Here is a 22,481-nt window from a genome sequence, read left to right as displayed (position 1 = left end):
TGCGCGCGGGGCTGTCCCCTTCCGCGGGCGCACGGTCGCGCGGGTCCCCGGGCTCCTGGCCGGGCGCGCCGAAGGGTCCCACCGCAGAGCCGCGCGTCCTCCGGCCTCCGGGCCTGCCCGGCGGTTCTCACGGCAACTTTCCGCGGGGCCCGGGGCCGGGGAGGCGGAGGACGATGACGCGCCCTCCTGGCCCGGAGGCTCCCAGGAACGAGCGGAGGAGGCTCGGCGGCGATTTTGAAAATCGCCTTCAAAGGGACAGCCCTGACAGATCGCGGGGGTGGGGACACACCTCACCGGAACGCGTCGTTCTGTCTCTAACGTGGTTTAGCCTAGGAGGGCTGCACACCCCACCCCTACTACAAAGAAATGACCCGGACAGCAGTTACTTCTTAAAGGGGGGGGGGGGGGCGCCTGGAGCCGCACTTTTCATCTCCCGCTCTCACGTCGTTCCCTCCTGGAGTTCTCAAGGCCGGTAGCTGAGAACATCAGGAGAAATGCTCACCTGAGGGCTTGTGTGAGTCAGTCTGCAGCCTGCTTCGCCATCCCTCCCACCCCTCCACCCCCGTTTTTCTAACTAAAGCCGAGAATCCACAGCCTCCCCTCAACGCGCGGTTCACTGCCTAGCGCTGTCTGGACATTGTAGCAGGGCGTACGTGGTCGAGAGCCCGCTTCATTACCAACTTCAAAGTCTCTCGTATTTTCCTTACTTCAGAGCCAAACATCGCTTTAGGAAATTCTGGGTACCACGACTTCCTGCTGCACCCTTTCCATACTTAAATGGCCTCTGAGCTGGGGCAAAACGAAACAAAACCAAACAAACAAACAAGGCAGATGTGCACCCCTCCTCCCGCCTCTCACAATTTAAGATGTAGGGAGGTGTAGGAAGTTACAGTCTTGAAGACCTTGACTGAGGGTTTGGTGCAAACAGGTCAGGACTTGACTTTGCTGACAGTAAAAGACATGCACAAGTGTGGGAATCACGTTGGTTTGTTGTTTAAACAAACAATTGCAAAATCATCCAGCATAATCCTGAGTAGGTTTTGATGTGGTTGGTGCCTGGAGAGGAGCCACACTTCACTGATCTACCTGCATAGTGTACCTGATGCTGTTACAACCTTCTCTACTGTGACCTGCAGCTTGTGCTCCCTAATAAATGTCTTTACCTCTCCTCTGGGCCACTTGAAGAGGCTTTCAGGTAGGACAAGAAGCCATTCTACTGTAAGAGAGTCTTGGGCTCAAGGCACTTGTCCTATTACAGTGAAATCTTGCTGTTTTTAGGGTGTTATGTGCCCTCCCATTGAAAAATCTGTACCAATGGCTCCCGTCACAGTGCTCACAGGCTTAAGCCAGGTCAGACATGCCTCCTCTCCTGTTGGCACCTATCTCCCCTTTTCTTTGACCCAGAAGTTCAGTACTGGAGAGAACCTTGGAGATTAACTTCTCTGGTCCTCTCCTGGAACAGCCCAGGATGTTGGCACAGGGAGACTGAGGCACAGGAAGACTCACTCTCCCAGCGTTGCCCAGTGAGTGACCAGCACCCTGGAGTTTGAAAAGCCTTAGCTTCAGTGTCAGTCCTGTGCTCTGCGAGACCCTTCTCAGCAGCCCATTATATCTTTAGTTTGGCAGAAAAAATCAGGAGGGCAACAGTTTAAAGGCAGGGGCTTTTGAATGAGCATTGACTGTCTTCTAGAATACCAGTTCCAGCCAAAACTGCCCACTGGAACCACTCACCACTGTTCATTTTGCCTAAAAGAACACAGGAGAGGGGAAATGACAGCCTCTGATTTCTTACCCCAGAAAGTTTCCAGCTAATTCCATTGACACAATGATACTGCCTCTTCTCCGTGAAATTTTTGCTTCTTTGTAGGATCCTCAGTCCTTCAGAAGTATTAACCAAAGGTATGGATTTCTAAACTGGACTCAGGTTCAAGGACTGTTCTGCATGTACTTCTTTCTCTCTGTTACACATTTGCTATTAGATAACTCAAGGGCTGCTACTGTCCTTACATTTAAGCAGGTGCATTTTCTCTTATATTTTTGTGACTTCCTATTACAGGACTTTGTATGAGGTTTCATGGGTAGCTTCCGGTTGACTTTGAAGTACTCCTTGGGTTACTTGGCTGAGGGCCACTGGACTTGCTCGGCTGCTAAGGAGACTCGTGGGCAGTCCGTTTGAAAGTACGTATTTCTCCAAGGTACACCAAACAAACAAGCTTGATTTCTAGAAATGAGGACGAAAGATCTGACCTCTATAGTCAGATCTATCTACTGTTTCTCCACAAAACTCAGTTTCTGTTATCTCAGTCCTCTTTGGTGGACAAGTGTTTGCAGCCGGTACTGGTTTCTTCTCTCCCTCTCTTTTAAAGGAAATTTAAAAACCAAATCACCCCAGTAACCTTGGCTTTATAAAACTTCTCAACTCTTTCCAGTGAGGAAACTGTTGAAAAGCTTCTCTGAAGGTAGTCTAAACACTTGCAGATGAAAAGAACTAAAAATATTTTAAAGCTTCTTAAACTTTAATCTCTGCATAAGTTCTATTGTTGCTGTGGTTATAGTTCTATCTTCTGAAACATCCAAGAGTAATTTGTCCTGTGGTTGTGTTTTCTTTTGTGGTTGGAAAGGCCATGCATAAATCTTTTCAAGAGGTTAAATGAAAACTGCTGGCTCTTTCCTAAATGAATTCCAACACCTGGTTAGACAGTTTTACCCTTGTCCCCTAAGCCTGTAGTTATTTATTTTAAAGGTATTTATTATATGAACTAGCTCACAGAGAGTGCTACAAACTGGTAACCTTCTGACATTGCTGTGGGCTCATATTTACCATTTTCTCCCTCTCCCAGCCATCTGGTCTCTTTGTAAAGCCATTAATATCAAACCAAATGGTTATCAGTGGTAGATACTCCTCAGAAACAGTCCCATGGTGAGCTGGCCAAAAGAGAAAAAAAGCCGTTGAATCATTTTTTAGGGCCATCTCCCAATTTTCTTTAGCCCAAATCCCCTTTATATTCACTGTGGACTTTCAGGAAGCAATGGGCTCTTGAAGCATTTAGTATTTTCGTAAGTGAGAAAAATAATGTGCTCCTCTATCCACAAGAGAATTGGAGGGTCTTTGGATGGGGTTAGAGTCTCCCGTATTCATCAGTTACAGAACTACTCTGGACAGGGTGCAAGGGACATCATCCAAGCTGTCAGTGTCTCCCAGAAGTTGACAGATAGGAGTGGAATATTGATCTGCCTCCCAGGCTAACATGAGGGCTGCTTTCAAAAGAGAATTTTAGTTTGAGTATTTGTTTTTGTTTTTTGTTTGATTAATGTCCTTAAGCATGGAGCAGTAGTGCTCATGTCTGGTGGGGACTCAGAGTCACCTGTAAAAATGTCCAGGGTCATGGGGCGCCTGGGTGGCACAGTCGGTTGAGCAACTGACTTCTGCTCAGGTTATGAGCTCATGGTTTGTGAGTTCGAGCCCCACATTGGGCTCTGTGCTGACAGCTCGGAACCTGGAGACTGTTTCAGATTCTGTGTCTCCCTCTCTCCCTGCCCCTCCCCCACTCATGCTCTGTCTCTCTCTGTCTCAGAAATAATAAATATTAAAAAAAAATTTTTTTTTAAATGTCCAGTGTCACCACAGTCCTTCTGAATCAGAACAATTTTAGGAATCCAGGGTGGGAGAGATATAAAGAGTATTTCAGCTCCTATAAGATTTCACAATTTCATCATTAAAATCAATGATAAGTGTTTAGAACTTCTTATACTTTATAGCTGTAAAAATGCATTAAAATACCTTCTACCTCTGATGCTGTCAATCATCTCAACACTTGAGTGTAGGTTGAGGTAGTTTTAAAGGAATAAAGTTTTAAAAATAAAAAATATATACCTTGGGAAAAAAACATTTAGACACCATGCTATTAATCTTTTGTGCGTATGGTCAGGAAAGGGGAAAATGCCTTTCAAATTATGAATTATCATGAGAAATTTTTCCCTGCTTTCAAAACTTTAGAAATAATATAAAACCATTTTAAAAATATTTCAGAAAAACGTATTTTTACATTGAAATCAGAGTCTAAGACAACAGATCATCGAAAGAAAGATTCCTTCCGTCTTTTCATATAAATATCTGTAATTGATTTAGAAGTTAAAAATTATAGTGGAAAGGACTGGGAAAACTTGACAAATGATTATCCTTCTCTAATTTCTTAAAGTTTCCAATCAGAAAAATGCTAAAATTAAGTTATCATTTATATGGATGAATTGTGTACTAGAACTTAAAACCGAACATTAGACTACAAATACACCAAATGTATATTTGTATACACAAAGCATCACTACTGTGTTCAGGGAAACAGGATTCCAAATAGAAATAGGAAAATATATATTTTTAAGTGCTATATCAATTCTAGTTTTACATATTTAAAAAAACTAGAGGAAAATATAACAAAACGTTAAAAGTGATTATACCTAGATTGTGGGTCTACAGATGCTATACCTTTTTTTCTTTATGTTTCTCTGGTTTTCCCCATTTTCTATAATAAGCATTTAGTATGTTGAAATTAGAAACTTTTTTTTTCTTAAAAAGACATCCCTGATCAGACTAATGATCCATCTTGCCCAGAGTTTTATCTGTATTGGTACCAAATTACATTTTCAGGGAAAAGATGGAAGTTTTCCATCAAGTCTACCCAGAAGATTAGGGAAGTGTACACTTTTATTTTCCACTCAAAGATCATTTAGGTATCAAAAGGGTATTTGTAATATACATTTGAGTTATGAAGCATAAATTAACCCTAATGAACCCTGCTCAATTTAAGAATTAAATCATTACCAAGACTATGGAAGCTACTTGCATTGCCTTCCCAATCCCACCCTCTGGCTTATTTGCCCCTGGAGGAAATCAAAATTCTGATTTTTGTATTAATCATTCCTCTAACTTTTAAACTAGATTCTATCACTTATGTATGGATCCCTAAAAGAACATATTTGTTTTAGCTTTGTATATTTTTGAGTTGTATAAAAGTAGTATAAACTATACTATATATATTTTTTATATATACTATATTTTATATATACCATATATTTTTTATATAGTGTATATATACTATATGTAATATAGTATATAGTGTATATATATACTATATACTGTATGTAATACAGTATATAGTATATATAATATAAAATATAGTATATTTTATAGTATGTATATAATATAAAATATAGTATATTTTATATTATATAACTATATATATTATTTTTTAAAATTTTTTTAGAGAGAGAGAGCAAGTGGGGGAGAGAGGCAAGGAGAGAGAGAGAAGGAGGGAAGGAGGAAGAGAGAGAGAGAGAGGGAGAGAGAGTCTTAAGCAGGCTCCATGCTCAGTATGGAGCCTGATGTGGGGCTCGATACCATGATCCTGGATAGTGACCTGAGCCGAAATCAAGAGTCAGACACTCAACCCACTGAGCCACCTAGGCACCCCTATACTATACATAATTATTCTGTGAATTGCTTTTTTCATCAACATGTTTTCAAGATGCATCCATATTTCTGCATGTAGAGAAGTTCATTCATATTCAGTAGTGTTTCCATCTTGTGAATATACTATATTTAGTCCCTTTCCTGCTGGTGGATATTTGGATTGTTTTCAGTTTTTTAATATTATGAACATTGCCTCTCGGAACATTTTTTCATATGCCTTCTGAAGCACATCCAAGAGGTTTCTCTAGGGTATACATGAGTGAAACAGGTCATAAGATACGTGGCTTTTAACTTTTCAACAGGATATCAACTTCTTTTCCAAAGTTGTTGAACAAGATTGTGCTCCTACAAACAGTGTCTAGCATTTCCTTTGGTCTACATCCTCATTGATACGTGTGCTGTCAAACTTATTTTTTGCCAAAATTGTTATGTATTCTTTTTATCCATGAGTAATATCTAAACCTCTCACAGCTATTTATGTTTTCATCTTGCATAGTTCTTGGGGCTAAAAGGTTCCATATGTTTACTGTTTACTGTTTAAAAGCATTTCCTGTTCCAGCCCAGCAGGAGATTTGAAGTATTTTTTGAGAGTTTACACTCTGTCTCCAGACTAGTTTATTTCCATGGGTCACAAAAAACAATACAAAAGATGTATGGAAAACCAATTATTGTAGATCTTTTGTCTGTCTTATGCTAGAAATGTTCCTATTTTCCCTTCTACAGAGCTCCTGGAAGTCAGGACTTGATTCTGAACTTAATACAAAACAAACCAAAACAAAACAAAATAAAACATGTTAACCATATCAATTATCCACTCCCCCACCGCCACCCAAAGTGCATATCAAAGTGTCTGAATGGAAACAACAGATATGGATTTTAAATGACTGAGTAGAAGAAGAAGAAAGGATGAAGGGATAGACAGGAAGTGTTAAGAAAGACTACTAGGGGGTGGATTTAAAATAGGTATAAACCTGTAAAACCAAATAATGTGCTCAAGTGTTTGGACTGCCATACCATGAGCATGGAATGCTGAGCTCCAGTTCAAAAGCAATTTGTTCTCTTGGTTTCTCTCACAATCCTCTCCTAGTAATCAGAATGGAATTAGTCCTCTTTTGCTGCTAAGAAAGGTTAACTAACTTGTCTGCAGCATTGGAGGAAGACTCAGAATTCTACTTTTAATTCTGGCTCTAGCAGTAAAGGCAGTTTGTGGGGTTGTGAGTAACAAGATTGATTTATGCCTTTAAAATATATTCTCCTTATGCTCTACTGATGTCACAGATTCTAAGATATCACTGAATCAACTATTTGCATCATTGAGCTCTAATGTGAGTCATTGTCTGTTATTTACTGAAGAACTGGAGCTGGCAGCAGCCAGTCTTTCCCAGCGTGGGACAGGCACTGCTGACCTGTTGTGGTCTCTCCAGCGTCATCCCCTTTGCTGCTACTGCAGCCTTCATGCAGACCTCCACGTGCCTCCTGGGAAAGCCTTAGTGTCTACTTAACACCAAGGTAACTCACCCCCCCCCCCAACTTTTGTTCTGACTCCATTGTTTGAGGTGCAGATAAATTGGGGAGATTTGTTCAAGTTTGTCCATAAGATCAGAGCTCTTAAATTTTGACTCAGGGTAACAGCTTCGGGCACATGCAGAACCACCTGCCAGCTCACAATGACAAGCACGCTGTTCTCCCAGAACATGCTGCTCTTGACTCAATGAGGCAGGAAGACTGAGATGCCAACTTGTACTTGAGTTCCTGCCATTCCAGCTAGTGGCCAGGGGCCACACCATTCCAAGTACCTCTTATCCCCACCAAGGTTTGTCAGGCAAAGGGGTCATCAGTTTGGTTTTCGATGTTTCAGCCCTGCTCTGGGATTACATCTCTCTTGGGAGCTGGAAACCCAAGGCTTAAAAATATGAAGGGCTGCCTTCTTCTAAGTTCTGTATATCTGATGTGTGCTTTTTAAAAATTTTTTTTAACATTTTTATTTGTTTTTGAGAGACAGAGAGAGACAGAGCACGAGCAGGGGAGGGACAGAGAGAGAGGGAGACACAGAACCCAAAGCAGGCTCCAGGCTCCGAGCTGTCAGCACAGAGCTTGATGCAGGGCTCGAACCACAAACTGTGAGACCATGACCTGAGCTGAAGTCGGATGCTCAACCGACTGAGCCACCCAGGCACCCCTGATGTGTCCTTTTATGTGTGCTTTGTGTAGTTGCTAATTCAGCTTACAACTTTCCAGGCATTCCTCTTAATTCTCTTTCTTCTTGCCTTAGAAGCCCCTCTCTTCCAGGAAACCCAGCAGAATTAAGAGCAGAATGAAATTTGAGTTAATATAGTCCTGAGGACAAGCAGTTAGAAATCCCAAATACTGACTGATGTGGGAAACAAAGGCAAAAGAAAAAATTAAATTTCCTTGCTACTTACAGCCCACTGACAAGTCTTTGAACCTGGCATAGTGACCTTCCTCTAGGAACTCAGCTGCCTGGATGTTAATACTTTGCTCAGGGCCAAAGGCAATATTAGCTTAACATTATCCCGACCTCCAAGATCCTTTAAGTCTCCTTTAATATATAAAAATTCCTTTGGAAACTTCCTTTATCTCTACCCCCCAAATATATGTTAGCAATCATCCTCCAAGCATATGGCCCCCTGATATATATCTGAAGGGTCTCATGACTAAGGTTTTTATTTTTATTTACTTTTGAGAGAGAGAGACAGAGCATGAGTGGGGGAGGAGCAGAGAGAGAGGGAGACACAGACTCCAAAGCAGGGTCTAGGCTCTGAGCTATCAGCACAGAGCCCGACACAGGGCTCGAACCCACACTGTGAGATCATGACCTGAGCCGAAGTCGGACACCCAACCAACGGAGCCACCCAGGTGCCCCTCATGACTAAAGTTTTATTAAACAGTAATAAATGACCTTTTCTTAACAACAGCTAACTCCCTCAAGGTCCTGGAAAACTTGCTTCCAAAATTTCTTAGAGACCTAATGCTATCCCTAACCCCCTCCCAACTTGAAAGTATATAATTAATCATTTGTCACAACCCCAGTACAGCTCTTTCTGCCCACAGGTCCTGTCCCTGTGCTTTAATAAAACTGTGTTTTTGCACACAAGACATCTCAAGAATTCTTTCTTGGCCATCGGTTCTGAACCCCAACATTTCCACATCACTGATCATTCAAAACATCACTTTGCCGAGCCTCCATTTCTTTCATGTAAAGAAGGGATATAGTAACACACACCTTCACCTAGCTCACAGCTTTGTTGTAAAGTTCATATGATAATGGGGCGCCTGGGTGGCGCAGTCGGTTAAGCGTCCGACTTCAGCCAGGTCACGATCTCAGGTCATGATCTCGCGGTCCGTGAGTTCGAGCCCCGCGTCGGGCTCTGGGCTGATGGCTCAGAGCCTGGAGCCTGTTTCCGATTCTGTGTCTCCCTCTCTCTCTGCCCCTCGCCCGTTCATGCTCTGTCTCTCTCTGTCCCAAAAAAATAAAAAAAAAAAAAAAAATTAAAAAAAAAAAGTTCATATGATATTATTGTAGGGAAGTATTCCTAAACTATAAAGTGCTTGCTTATGGAAGATATTGTTCTTTAAATAACTGTGAGCTAGGCGTTCAGTGGAGTGTCTCTTGGGTGGCAAGTTGGTAAGAACAGTTTATAAGTTTCACTCTTTCTGAGTTGCAATTTCTTTTTATTTTTTTAAAGTTTATTTTGAGAGAGAGAGCACATTCATGAGTGAGTGGGGGAGAGGCAGAGAGAGTGAGAGAGAGAGGAAATCACAAGCAGGCTCTGCACTGACAGCCCAATGCTGGGCTTGAACTCACAAACTGTAAGAACTCACAACTGAGCCAAAGTTGAACACTTAACCTATTGAGCCAATTTCTTTTAAAAATTTTTCTGGAATGGTAAAGCACAAGGGTTGAAATCAGAACCTTAAACACACACACACACACACACACACACACACACACAAAGCAAAACCTGTCTATATTGCTCCATCATAAGATGTATTTCTGGATGGAAGTTTTCAAAACTAACGAGGTGGGGATAGAAGGGTGGAGGATGTCATATCTTAAGCATGTTTTCTCATTAGCACTTCTACATTGTGCGTTGATTTGAATTTAGTTGTTGGTTTTTTTTTTTTTTTTTTTTTTTTTTTTTTTTTGCTCATCTCACCACCACTTCTCAATTTATCCTTTCATCTATTAATGAGGAAGCATTAATAGATCAGAAGATGAGTAGCGAGGAGTTAAATATAAGTAGGAACAAATACTCTATGAGTTGGTGGGTAGATTTTTCTAGGCTGTGTTGGCGTAAGAGAATAATGACTAAATTGAAATCATTTTAAAATAATTTGAGGGCGCCTGGGTGGCTCAGTCAGTTAAGTGTCTGACTCTTGATTTCCGCTCACCTCATGATCTCACAGTTCATGAGTTTGAGTCCTGCATCGTGCTGTGTGCTGACATCATGGAGCCTGCTTGGGATTTTCTCTCTCTCTTCTGCCCTTTCCCCATGTGCACATGCTCTGTCTCTCTCGAAATAAATAAATAAACTTAAAAAAATAATTTGTTCCTGGGCCTGTCTTCCCCACTAAATTATATGCTCTTCTGTGGGGGGGGGGGGTATGTCATCTCTTAAACATTTATATCTCTCCAGCATTCATTAGGAGTATCTGGCACTTAATAGGGCTCATTATTTGCTGACCTGAACTTAACCAATCGGCATCTGGCATGACTTGATTTAGGACATAAGTTGGAAAAACACTGTTTTGTATTTTCAACAACCAGGACTGACCATGTTCAAAACCAAAACATTACATTGGAAAAAAATAACTTTCCAGCCTTCTAATCTTTTGGTCCTTACTGCCTGAAACAGCATGGAGTAGATTCCTATCTTTTGAATTGTATACAGAAATCTCATCCCTGCTACAGCAATAACAACATATTTATTGATCAATTACTATGTACCTGGCATAGTCCTACATCTTAGATGCATTAACTCATATAATCATCAGAGGAAGCAGCATTATGGGATAGGCACTCTTACTGTCTCCATTTTATACATGTAGAAACTGATGTAAATGGAAACTTCTATACCTTTCCCAAGGAGATGTATATAACTTTCCCCAAATACAAATGTAGTGAGTAGTAGAGCAGGGATTCAAACCCAGAATGTCTAGCTTCTGCATCTGTGTTCTTAGCCACTACACTGTATTTCCTCTCTGCATTAAGTAGCCATGTAGACCAAAGAACCTTGATGGTGGTTGTGGAAAGAGGAGCAGTAAAGCCAGGTGGTACCTCCTGGGACAAAAGTAAGGCAGTGCCCTGTGTCTACCCTGGCTTCCCTGTGGGGTGGAGCCAGCCTGGCAGCAATGTCTCCCTCCCTGTGACATGTTTCGAAACCTTGGTGACCAACATGGCTCTGACCCAGTTAAATGGATTAGTGATTTCAGTTAATACCAGCAGCACCACCAACCAGGCTGGCTTTCTTTTCCACACATGCTCTTCTTTAATTGGTACAGACATAAATTGAAAGATGACATTATGTGAATAATATAGTGTACAAATGAATAGTTTTCGGCATCTGACAGAATGGAATATAAAGGTTGGCTTCAACCAGGCCAGCTGGATCTTAGTGACTATTGCTGCTACCTAATTGCTAGATTTACAGTGTCACATTGAATTGATTAAGGAATCTCCTGAAGCTGTTGTTGAAACAAGTTCCTCAGTTGTCTAGACTTTCTACAGCTACTTATAGAAAATAGCAAGATATTATAAAGAGATATTGGAGGCAGTAGTGGGGGCGGGTGTGGGGAGTGTCTGTGAATGACTTCCAGCAGTGAACTAATCATTAACCCTGCACATACAATTCTTTGTGTACACATTGACTTCTTTTCATTGGTAGCCCAACTCATACTCTAAGTCAAAGCTTTGTATGTAGAAACATGGGGAAATAGTTCAAGATAATAATAAAACCTCAGGCTTTTTTGTGATATGAAATAAGCAGAATATTGGTCTACCTCCTTCTAAATAAATGGGCAGAGGGCCTGGGTGGCTCAGTCAGTTGAGCATCTGATTCTTGATTTTGGCTCAGGTCATGATCTCATGGTTCATGGGATCAAACCCTGTGACGGGCTCTATGCTGACAGCATGGAGCTTGCTTGGAGTCCTCTCTCTCTCCCCCAACCCCAATAAATAAATAAGCTTTAAAAAGAAAGAAAGAAAGAAATGGGCAAATGAAAGAAGGCAACCCCATTTCTGTAATCTCCTTATAGAAGATCTCCATATTGTAAACAGATTGCTTTTCCAAAAGTCAATCTCTACCATGATTGTTACAAACTCAGAAGAAATTTTCTCTAGACAGAACATGATAAATTGTAGGTAGAACTCCAGGCTAACCCACAAGAGGGAGTGTAACTAAAATGCTACATATTTGTTACAGAAGAAAAGTAGAAAATAATCCTGTTGAAATATCTTCAAGAAGTTTCATAAGATATCATTTTACTTTGAAAGCAAATACTTAAGAAAAAGCAGTTTTAATTAAGATTTGGCTTACAGAAATGAGGTTCTGTGCAGATATCGAAGGGGTTTTCAGGAAACTTTGAGGAAGTTAGAGGTTTATAGCACAACCCTGATGTATCTCAAGTATCCAGAATAGTCCCAGACACATTGTTGGATGTGCAGTGAATACATATTGAGTGCCTGCTGGTTGAACTTTATTTTCACTTTAGGAACTATGACTTTCCCATCTCTTATAAAGGCACAGTCATTAGAGCTATATTCATGTCATAGATGAAATAAAGAAGGGGAAAGAGGACAAAGGGGAATGTTGAGAAGCACCGATGTGACATGTAGGTTACCTGAGACATAATTAATGATCAATAAAGAAAAACCCAGAGATTACTTTGCATGGTCCTCTCCTCATCCTTTTACCCAAGGCAAAATAAAGAAGGGGATAGGAAAAGTTTTGTGCCTTGCATTTCCTGGGCCAGCCACCAAAAGGTGCTGTCAGACAAGAACAGTTGAGTTGCTGGCCAGAGCTCTTTGCAGGTGGGAGGAGAAAGAGAGAAGCCGAAATAAGATTCTTTTGAGTGTATAGCCTTAGTTAGAGAGGGAGTGTTGTATATCTTTAATGGATTATATGTAGAGGATATATTTTAAATCTTCATTAATGAATGAAAATATTAAACTGGTATAGGATATTGGAAAGAGCACTGGGCAAAGAGTCAGACCTGCATTTCAACTTTTAGCTCCTCTACTTAATAGTCACATCACCTTGGCTGAGTTTCATTTTTTTAAAACTTACTTCTCTTTTCTGCAAAATGTGGTGAAAAGCTTTCTTCCTTTTCTATTTACTGTAATTGTGATTCAGTGAGATTCTGCTCAAGAAACAACTTAGAAGACTGTAAAATGACATTTATATTTCCAAAAGTGTAATGATTTATTCACCCAGGAAAGTGAAGATGTTGGGCCAGGTGACCTCTGAGATCATTTCTCCTCTGAAATTCTGTGATCAGCACGGCCTGGGTTTAAATTATCATGTTATTCCTCATCAACAGTTTACTAATGTCACTGACCCAAGAAAGAGGAATGCTGTGGCCCATTACAGGCTATGCCCCTGGTTTGCTGAACAGTTTGTGCCTGGATTCTACTTCAAAGGACACCTGAGGAGCCCATGAAACATTTTGAACCAAGGTGCTTTTTTAATATTCAGCCTGTTAAATTAACGTGACCACATAATTTGCCATCTAATCTAGAACACATATGTGTAAAAGAAGTGCTGTGAGTAATTACATCAAGGCAACAGCATACCTCAAGTGTCCCAGGCAAACCTGGATACTGGTCCCCTTATATGTAAAATGTTAAACTTCTCACTTAAGTGAGGGATAGTAAAAACATTCCTGTTGAATTTAGGTATCTGTACTGCTGTTACAGATAAGCAAGATGCAGTTCTGTTAGAATCTTAGAAGACGGAAACATACATACCTAACCATGGTAATGAACAGAAGGCTGCGTTTTGCTCTTAAGAAAACCTATTGTTGCAGCTTTGTGGTTAAAAATAAGAGGATACACTACAGTTTCAAATTTCCTGACATTTCCTTTTTATTCCAGTTTGAATGGGTAGGATACAAATTTGTCTGATGGGGTGAATATGCTGGGGCCTCTGCCTGCTTTGGGTATTGTTACTATGGTTGTGCTAATGCTTAGTAAGTGTGAATGTTCATTACATCTCAAACAAAGTTTGGCCCTATGATCAAATATAAACAAAGGAACAAATACGGCTTGCACTAGAGATTTCCACCAGGCACAGCCATGTGCTCAGAGCTTTTCAAACCAGATAATCCAGGAGGGGAGAGACTTGTGAAGTAAATTGAATTATCAAATCTCTTTGAAAATGTCTGATGCCCTAATGCACCAGAAATCAGACAAATAGATTTCTGCTAAGGCAGTGGGCAGAGGGAATCTCAATGTTTTCTAAAGAAAACTATTAAACATAAAGAGAAAGTTACACTACTAATGTTAGAAGCAAATAACAAAAAGATTAACTTTCTAAACAGTTTGTGGACAGGAAAAATGGCACAAGTAAGTCAAAATGGAAGATAATAAATATGCTTTTTATGTGTTAAGTTATTTTATTCATTTGTGGTAACTTATTTGGCTTCCTAATTCTGTTTGATTTAGAACATTAATTAAATTAATTAGATGAATAGGCTTCAGGGTAGGGAGATGTATGTTTGTTACATAGAAGAGGAGGGGTGCTCAAAAATTTAAACACTGATGATAAAAATCATTCTGGTATTCTGTTTATTTATTTTGAGAGAGAGACAGAGTGAGAGAGCATGCGTGTGTACAAGTGGGGGAGGGACAGTGAGAGAGAATCCCAAGCAGAATTTCACAAACCAGAAGATCATGACCTGAGCTAAAATCAAGAGTCTGACACTTAACCAACTGAGCCACGTAGGTACCCTGAAATCAGTCCGGTATTTAAAATATCTAATACAGTGAAGGGCACCTGGGTGGCTCAGTTGGTTAAGCATTGGACTCTTGATTTCAGCTCAGGTCTTGATCTCAGAGTCATGAGTTCAAGCTCTGTGTTGGACTCTGTGCTGAGTGTTAAGCCTATTTAAAACACACACACACACACACACACACACACACACATACACACACATACACACACACACACACACACACACACACACACACATACACACACACAAAGGTTCATACCGTGAAGCCACACACAGATAACTGAGAATCAAGTAGAATTGTCCTATTGCTCTGTAGCCATTTAGTCACTTTAGATTTTTTTTTTTTCTGAAGAGGTTCTTATTTCTAGTGCCTGACTCTGAAAAGGGACTGTCCATTTGTAATTCTGGGGACATTTCACCATGATTAATTTTTTGAAAATGTGTACCAGGTTCTACGATATTTTTGCCTGAGCCCTAATTACATAACAAGGAACAATAATTAGGGAGTTTCATGGTATTGCTCATGTAGGCCTCTGTAACCTGTCTAATGCAAGCAGCTATAACTTCCTCAGGTTATTTGTACATTTTGAAATGTCTAGAAAAGACTCTGAAGAATGGAATTATCTCCTCGTGCAAACCTACTGGAATCAATTATTTTTTTAATGGTCCAACCGCCATTCTTATTTTATGACTGTAATTAGGTAATGAATAAAATGACATGCACTTGGTACTTTCTGGAGCTCCAAAGTATGCCAAAGTCCAACCATTCATGCTGCTTGTTGCCATGCAACTCAATTATATAGCCCTTATTTTTTTACCCAGTTGAGTTGTTTTTATGAACAGGTGTTCAACTAATGGGACAAACAGAGGGTGTGCGGCTACAGCCTTCTCATTAACATCACAAAATAATTGAAAAAACAGATACTCCAGAAAGTCCATCTCAGGGGATAACTCTGAATCTAAAGTAGGTCGTTTCTCTGAGCATTAGACATGATGATGCAGAAAGGCTGGATGGAACTGCAGAAGACCCACATTCTGCTTCCAGCAATGTCACTTAAATCACCAAGTGACTTTGGATAACTCGGTTGCTTTGAACCTCCATTTCTTCGTCTACAATTGAAGCTCTCCCTACCTACCTATAATAATCCTACCCCTACCTATCTCACAGGTTTTTTTGTAGGATTCAATCAGATGAATTATGTTTATGAATAGCACTATAAATTATAAACACTATATAAATACAGTGTATCATTATTAAGGTTCTAATCCCTATCCTGGTGATTCAGGATCTAATGTCTGGCAACTGTGTTTTGCCGGATCTAATGTCCGGCAACTGAGTGCCATCAGGTTTTGCAATCATTAAAATATCAAGATTGAGCCCTGCAAGGGGCTCCTTACTGACAGCATGGAGTCTACTCGGGATTCTCTCTCTCCCTCTTTCTCTGCTCCTCCCCTGCTCATGCTCTCTTTCTCTCTCTCTCTCAAAAAAAAAAAAATAAACATTTAAAATATCAAACCATTTTAGGGGTGCCTGGGTGGCTTAGTCGGTTGAGCATTCAATTCTTGATCTTGGCTCAGGTCATGATCTCGAAGTTTGTGGGTTTGAGCCCGACATCTGTGCTGTCAGCATGGAGCCTGCGTGGGATTCTGTCTTTTCCCCACTCTGCCCCTCTCCTACTTACACATGTGTGCCGGCTCTCTCTCTCTCTCAAAATAAATAAATAAACTTTAAAAAATAGCAAAACAGTTTAGAAACTTTATTCAACCTTATGACTAATATGATTTCTTAGAACATTGCATTTGCTTTGTCCAGGTAATCAATGACCAATATAGAGAAATAAAATGCTTCCAGAATTGACTAGCCCAAGTTGAAGAAAATGACATTGAGAAGGGGAGATCACTGAAGATCACACTCTTTAAGTTCCAGAATATTATTTCAGTCTCTTATTAAAGTCTTAGTAAATTACTAAGGAACTCAGAAAAGCTTCTAAATATTTGAAATACTAGATTAGACCTCGTGAGATCATGTGTCCCCATATCTTATGGACAATTCAGTATTCCGCATTGCTTAAAGAAAACATAGGTCATCTAGCCTACCCCTTTCCCTTCCCCTGCTCCCCGTCAACCAGATCTAAAGGGTATTCAACTATACATATGAGTATATTCATTATGGCATGCTTTGTGAGAACTGGAGACAACAGAAATGTCCAGAGGATTCGATAAGCAAAGAGTGCATATAAATAAGAAACCAATAAAAAGCAGTTAGAAACAATGCATTAGAAATATTAGAAATATAATTGGCAACATAGGTAGATCTTAAGAATATGGTGTCAAGAGCAAGAAAGAGGGTGAATGAGAGAAAAAATAGAATAAGATGTAAAACCTAAGAACCTAAGAAGGGTCTTGCGTGTACTATGAATTAAGGAATACGTTAACATGAGCCTCAAAACAAAACAAAGACTTTAAAAATTAAAGGGTTATTTGACTGCCCCATCTTTCAGACCTTACCTGTATAATTCTTTCTAAGGTATTTTTTTGCATAATGAGGGACTACTTCCTGACTCACTCAATACCCTTCATGCTGTAGCCCCCACCAATATCTGGGCTTGGTTTGTCTACTCTCAGCTGTCCAGGTGAATGGCTGATGGTTGACCTCCATGACCACCCTCCATGCTTTTCAACACCATCATCAAATCAGTTTCTAGTCTTGTCCAAGTTAAATAACATCAGGCCCTTTTGCCCCTCCTTATGGATTTGGTTTTATTATTATTTAGTCATCTAGGAGTTTTTCTGAGCTAGTTCCAAGGACTCTCCTCCTTTTTAAATTGTGGAACCTGAACCGGATATAATGTTAATGAAAGAGGAGAGGACCTCCCACTTTCTCCAGTCCTGCTTCATACACCCCAGTGCCAGCCATCTCCAAAGGATGCTGTTCTACCCCCCAGAAAGAGCACGAAGAATACATAATAAAGGGTTAGACACTTACAGGCATAAGTAAAATTAAATTAAAGTTCTTTTCTAAAATATATTTCACTCCTGGGAACCAGTAGACTAGAAATTTGGAAAGGAGTGAGGGGATATAAGAGCTAGGGACATTGTTTATATACGTTTTCTTAGAGAGAAACCACACAGGAAGGAAATGAAAGTACATCAGTGAAGACTAGACTATCTAAGCAGATCTGTCATTTCCTTAAGAATTCCAGGAAACTTCCATCGTGATCCTCTAGATCTACTGGCTAGAATGACAGCTATTAATTTCGTGCCCAGTATATACTAAGAGATTAGAACAGATCAGTGTCTGCTTTAGATTGTTTCTGGTTTTGTTTTAACATCAAAGTACAGAGTAGTTCTGAAAGATCTGGCTGGGTTTTCATGTTTGGTCACATTGTATCAAAACTTCCAGAAGCAAATTATAATAAGTTATATGAAGATGGGTAAAAATTAACTTCTCTATTTTTAAAAGAGCTTCTATCATTATCCAAACATGGCCATAAGCTAACATTAGACCCTGAAGCAAATAGAGTAACTTGACCTTGTGATGAACAATCCCCTGAACCCCTAGCATTCATGTTGAACTTCTCTTTGGCAAGCCAGTATAAATCTACCAGCTCTCCGTCTGGGCTGTACAGATACAGTGCTTCCCACAGGGAACCTGAGTCACAGAGGGAGTGAGTGACTTGGCAGAGAGGCCAGAATGAGGTGTGGGGAGGCCTGGGTTCCAGACCCAGCTCAGCCACCAACTAATCCTGAGATGCAGGACAACTCACTTTACTCTTGATCTTTCATGTATTGTATTCACATATAGTTTATTGCTCAGGCCAAGTCTTTTTTAAAGTGAAAGGGGTGTTATTAATAATCCACTGGGACAACTGATATTTCCGGCTCCCTCTGGCTTTAAAATTCCATTACAGCTGAATTAGAGCTGAAAATAGGACCCAGGTTCCTGAACATGAGACCCGTCTTCTGCTCCCCAGGCCAGGCTGTCCTCCGCAGGACTTGTTTACACAGGGATTCTGTGAAAGAGTGTTCAACATATCGCTTGAAGATTGATGAAGGGAGTTTCCCAGCAAATAGAAAGGATGGGCTGACTTGTACCTCTTTGGTCATGTATCCACACACCCGAACCCCATGTATGTTCAGAAACAACAGTACTGGGATGCCAAATCCACATCAGGGGCATTGAAAAGTAGAGTGGTCAAGGGAGCCAGGGCCAGGAAGAGAGCAGGTGCACCACCCCCCTGCATCAAGAGAAGCCCTCTTTTTGCAGCCTCAAGCCAGGTCTCCACCAGCCTGCCCAAGGCGAGCAGACAGGATGGGGGACGGGTGTGGTCCAGGGGCTGCCTCAGGATCCTCAGGTGCTGGTTTTTAAGTAGACAGGATAGTACTTTATAAATCACTGTGGGCCATATGCCACCCTTCTGCCAACAACTTCATGTTTGCATACTTCTGTTGACCATCCCCATTCACTTGGCTTTTTAAAAGTTTGAGGAAGCCATTGACAGCATCTAAAAATTAATCTGGGTTAGGTCATGACACAGGCTTAAAAAAAATGTCCAAGTGAACTAAGCCATTCCACACTAAGAGGATTTGTGAAAACAAAGGTGAAACGTTCAAAGAAAACCCATCCAAAGAAGCCAAAAATTCTGTCACTGTTATACAAAGCTATTTTACCAGTTGTGCAATCATGCCACTCATTTAAAAAAAAAATTATTTTTGGTGAAACTCTGAATGGCAAGAGGAGGAAACATCAGGCTTCCAAACAACAGCATTGGACCAGTGTTGGCGGCCACCCTGGTGCCAATAGCCTAATTCTTTCCCCTGAGCTTGAGTGCCCCGTGTCTCCCCGTCTCCCAGGAGTCAGGATGGTGCTTACCTTCTCCCTCCTCACCTTGCTGCTTCACTCACAGATGAAGCCAGAGGGCTCTGGACTCCTGGCTGCCTGCAGACTCTGCTTCCCCAGAGGAAGGTTAATTACATACCTGGCCACACCCCTCTTTAGGGACAAGACGTACCACATGCAGCTGCCACTTGCCAGCAAGAGCTTTCCAATTTCAGCTTTCCTAATGGAAGAAAGGGCTATGGAGGACCCAGAGTTACAGGAACTGAGGGCGCCTCTTGCCTCAAGCTGCAGTACTGAGTCCCCAAGGAAGGAGGCCCTTGTCCCTAAGGCTAGGCAAGCTGCCCTGCCAGTGCCAGCCTTCCATGCAGAAGAGGAACTAGGTAATAATTATAAAGCCCTGTGAGCAGAATTTCTTGACATTTTATCTCCACTGTAGTGTCTTTAAGGTGGCTCTCTGTTTCCCAGAAAGATAAATGCTGCCATCTCCAATGAGCACAAAATGCAGTGAACAAAGAATAGACAAATTCAGGAAAAGCATTCTGTGAGGCCCCACAGTCTGTAGGGAATTCCCTAAGGGATGTGATTTGAGGAATTCTACGGCAAACCCCCAATCTTGGTATATTTTCCCCCATCAGGTTGCTTGGAAATTTTTAGGGATTATATATTTCGCCTAAAACTTTGATTCTCCTGATTGCCCCAAATGGTAATTATGTTTATATAACATTTCAAAGAATTCCCAGATATGTTATCTTGCTAGAATCTAGTTAATATACTGGGGGGTGAGGAGGACATAACTCATTAAAACAATTATTGTGTATTAACATCATAACTTTAATTAGTTTTCCAGAGATGGATAAGCAAAGCCCCAAGGGGATGAGACCCTGGAAATCAGACATGTTTGGATGAGAAGGGAGCTGAGAAACCACCTAAAACCTGGCTAGCTGGCCCAGGCAGAGCAGGTGAGATGTGTGGTCCCATGGGCACCCCTGCACCCACACAGGAGCCAAGGTGAGAGACAGACAGAACAGCAGTAGCCACGAAGACAAACTTCACCCACTCACGCTTCTGCCTGGGGCCAACCTGGAAACCACAATGAAGAGCCCCTGTAGTGCCAGATAGACTCGTCCCAACGCTGAGAACTGTGCCAGTTTCTAAAGTAACAACTTGCCCCTGTCCCCCACAGAGCGCCTGGTGCCATCTGCTGAGATTCTTTCAGTAAGTATTATCTGGCTTATACCAGATATTTTTGAGGGAACAAAAGGAAGCTTTCGTTTTGAAACATCCCTTCTCACGTGTTAGCACAGTCCTTAAATAATGCACCTTTGAGGTTCTGAGTAATTCTTCCTGCTGTCAGCCCTGAGCGTGTCTGGATGCCAAGAATTTGCTTGAAATGCACGGGGTGCCCTATCCTAGCTTGAGCTGAAAATGTGGTTTTGAGGACCCAGTGGCGTTGAGATCCTGTTGCTGTCCTCCCTGGGTTCTGGGACCCAGTGGCTGTGTGGTCAGGGGCAAACCCACCCTCTCTCTGGGCTTCTCTGTCCTCCTGTGTCAGGGAGGAGTTTGGATTTGACTGCTTCTCATTCCTGGCTGCACATTAGAATCACTTTAAAAAACAATGCCAGGACTGCGCACCCAGGAATCCTTACTTAATTGGTTGGGGTGTGGCCAGTCCTGAGTATTTTTAAAAACAGTTTTCCAGGTCTGCAATTGCTGAGTTAAATGATCTCTGGAAACTTCCAGGTTCTATAAAAGTCCAAAATCCTGATGGTCTTGTCCTCCATTGTATTTATTGAATTAATTTTTTCCCAGACATATTTTTTTTTAATTTTCAGTATGTTACATAGGCTAATTTTTAGAAATACCTTTAATCATATACAAATGATATATTATTAAAGTATTGTTTGTTGGGGTATAATGGCATATAATACTGCATGTGTCTAAAATATACGATCTGATATATTTTCACATATAAGTAATAGTTACCACAATCACAATAGTGAACATACCCATCACCCCCAAAGTTTTCCATGCCCCTTGGTGATCCTCTTACCCCTTTTCTCTCCTCCTCTTCCCCAGGTAACCACTGATCTGCTTTCTGTTACTATAGTTTGCATTTTCTATCATTTCATACCAGTGGAATCATACAATATGTACTATTTTTCACTTGGCTTCTTTTTTAAAAATATTTTTTTTGTATTTTAGATAGAGAGAGACTGAGCACAAGTGGGTGAGGGGCAGAGAGAGAAGGAGACACAGAATCCGAAGCAGGCTCCAGGCTCTGAACTGTCAGCACAGAGCCTGACACCGGGCTCAAACTCACAAATTGTGAGATCATGACCTGAGCCGAAGTCGGACGCTCAACCAACAGAGCCACCCAGGCGCCCCTCGCCTGGCTTCTTATTATGTCCTTATACTTCAGATATCAAGCTTTTTGAGAACAGGATCCACCTTTTATTTCTTTTCTCTTCCTCCAGGACCCCAACTTATCTTTGCCCCAAGAAACCCTTTAGCCATTATTTGCTTGATGGGAATCAGACCTTTATGACCTTAGAAGTGAGCTTCAGTTTGGTGTCCAACCCCCTGCTGCTTCTCTGTAGGTTCCTAGTCAGCAGCTTCAGCTCAGTGTAAAAATAATGCATTAACTTAAATGCATTCATTTGGGGTGCGTGGCGTTCTAGGGCTCCAGAAAATGAGTGTTGTGTGTCAAGGTATGTGTTGAGGCAGGGGCAACTACCTGGGCAAGGTCCTTGGCTTTCACCGATTCTTAATCACTAGATTTTTTTTTTTTTTTTCAGAGAGAGAAGAGAAAGAGAGAGAGAGACCGGGGTGGGGAGGGGCAGAAAGAGAGTGGAGCTTGACTTGGGGCTCGATCTCACTACCCCGAGATCATGATCCCAAGATCACCTGAAATTGGACACCCAACTGACTGTGCCACCCAGGCGCCCGGCCAGATTCTTGACCCAAAAGGAGGAACTATAGAATTTATGTCATGCTTTAGTTCTATTATAATCCTATATATATTTTACAAATATGATGTCTAATCGTAACTCCTCTACGTCTGTCCCCTCTCCTCCCTAGCCCCTCTCCTTTGTTTTGTTCTCTGCCTGCTCTGATTATACTCTCCCTCCTTTGCTAAAGATCCAATAGGCCTGTTGAGTGGCAGTGCGGCTCCACAGGAACTTTTTGCCTGGCCCTTCTCTT

The 22,481-nt window shown here is 41.3% G+C and overlaps 1 protein-coding gene across 4 annotated transcripts in view; it reads right to left on the bottom strand.

Annotated features, from left to right (window-relative positions):
• The window catches only part of HOPX (HOP homeobox), a 31,042-nt gene that overhangs the window by 7,580 nt on the left and 981 nt on the right, over positions 1–22,481 (bottom strand). The window contains exon 1 of one of the 4 annotated variants that reach the window (XM_040482810.1): positions 503–595. The exons of 2 other annotated variants lie outside the window; for them this stretch is intronic. The gene's annotated coding sequence lies outside the window, so the exon portion shown is untranslated. Of the gene's footprint in view, positions 1–289; positions 406–502; positions 596–22,481 lie in introns of those variants that run through there. One more of the 4 variants, XM_040482802.1, reaches the window with a different exon arrangement.

This window comes from Herpailurus yagouaroundi, unplaced genomic scaffold, assembly GCF_014898765.1.
Source record: "Herpailurus yagouaroundi ecotype Mexico unplaced genomic scaffold, PumYag 28, whole genome shotgun sequence".
Taxonomy (NCBI): Eukaryota; Metazoa; Chordata; class Mammalia; order Carnivora; family Felidae; genus Herpailurus; species Herpailurus yagouaroundi.
This window is presented reverse-complemented; position numbering and strand designations above follow the sequence as displayed.